We start from the raw sequence: 1,873 nt of genomic DNA on the forward strand, positions 1-1,873 counted from the left end.
TTCACCTTTCTCTCCTTTAAATCTCCCCCCTCCCTTTGCCTAGGAACCTCTGACACTATCTGCTAACTCTCAAGCCCAGGCCTCCCCCTCTTCCCATTTTAGCTGTAGCACATCTTGCGTTTCATTTTCCAGAAGGAAAAAGCTGAGCCTTTGTGACATCAGTAGTCATGACAGCAATCCTCACACTTCTGAGGCTTCTTACCTCACTCCTGGCATGGGTTGCTAAGCATGCATATTTGTTGTGAGTTAAGGATAGGGACTGGTATAATGACTGGTGACATCCCAAACCCAATACCTTCTCCTCCAAAGCAGGGAAAACCAGTCCTATTCCCCATGGCAGGTCCTAGAGGGAGGCATTTGAGGTGAGTTCTCCTGCAGATGAAAAGCTGCAGGTTCTCATACTCAACTCTGCTCCCTTCCCTTCCTGCTCAGGTTCAGAGTGGTAGCTCTGCTTGCACAATGGAATCAGTTCCAAGGAAAAGGCGGACAAACTCACTTGTGCACAGTTGAGCATAGTAGTTTAATTTACTGAAATAAGAATGTTTAAATGTATAATGCTGCATGTTTAATGAAAGCACATTGAGCTTTAATTGGTAAATAGCTGATTCAATTATGTTCTCCAGTAGTTCTCTTCTGGTTGGTTAACACATGAGAGGTACCCATTTATGGTCTCTATTTAGTGAAGGAGGGACCAGCAGGAATCTCCATTAACACTGAGCAGTGCTAGAATCTGACTGAACGCTGCGGGGGGAGCAGTGTGAATGCAAGCGCTCTCTCTAAGTGAACGAGGGAGAAAGCGGAGCTGGAACTGGTTGTCCTCTCCGAAAGAGAAGCAGAGAGATGACTGTAAGAGACAGCAACCTCTTCAAGGAGCTGCAAGGCCTAGAGGAAAGGGCAGGCCCAGGACAGGCTGGACAGAGGAAGAGGCATGGATTGATTGATTTAACTGCAAGAATCTGTCATAAACCTAAATGAAGTTGAGCCTAGGCTTTGACTGTTTTCTAAACAGATCTTTTATCATCTGTTCTGAAGCCTTTGAATATTTAACAAGTGTTTAGACAATTTTTTAATTCCTGAAACAAGTCAGTCTTCCTCATGTTTCAGCTTCATAGTGGCACATTATTGCTACTCTCCAACATGCACTTGCAAGAATAAGGAACATGAGTATACAGATGATGACTTAGATGGTCTGGGGTTCAAGCTGTGGCAACTGCAGGTGGTGGGGGAGGGCTTTAAAGGTAGGAAGAGTAGGAAGCACCATTACTTGTTGTGGGATAACCAGCTGCATATAACCAACATGCTTAAATCTAATTAATCATAGAATCATAGAATTGGAATAGACCACAAGGGCCATCGAGTCCAACCCCCTGCCAAGCAGGAAACACCATCAGAGCACTCCTGACATATGGTTGTCAAGCCTCTGCTTAAAGACCTCCAAAGTAGGAGACTCCACCACACTCCTTGGCAGCAAATTCCACTGTCGAACAGCTCTTACTGTCAGGAAGTTCTTCCTAATGTTTACGTGGAATCTTCTTTCTTGTAGTTTGGATCCATTGCTCCGTGTCCGCTTCTCTGGAGCAGCAGAAAACAACCTTTCTCCCTCCTCTATATGACATCCTTTTATGTATTTGAACATGGCTATCATATCACCCCTTAACCTCCTCTTCTCCAGGCTAAACATGCCCAGCTCCCTTAGCCGTTCCTCATAAGGCATCGTTTCCAGGCCTTTGACCATTTTGGTTGCCCTCCTCTGGACACGTTCCAGTTTGTCAGTGTCCTTCTTGAACTGTGGTGCCCAGAACTGGACACAGTACTCCAGGTGAGGTCTGACCAGAGCAGAATACAGTGGCACTATTACTTCCCTTGATCTAGA

At 45.4% G+C, this 1,873-nt stretch overlaps 1 long non-coding RNA gene across 1 annotated transcript; it reads left to right on the forward strand.

Annotated features, from left to right (window-relative positions):
• Positions 1 to 259: 259 nt before the first annotated feature.
• On the forward strand, positions 260 to 1,022 carry LOC309515404. Its single transcript, XR_014212463.1, has 2 exons — positions 260 to 366; positions 686 to 1,022. It is a non-coding gene; the product is annotated as an uncharacterized lncRNA (long non-coding RNA).
• The last annotated feature ends 851 nt before the right edge of the window (positions 1,023 to 1,873 follow it).

Source organism: Podarcis vaucheri, assembly GCF_965113315.1.
Source record: "Podarcis vaucheri genome assembly, chromosome: 12".
Lineage (NCBI taxonomy): Eukaryota > Metazoa > Chordata > Lepidosauria > Squamata > Lacertidae > Podarcis > Podarcis vaucheri.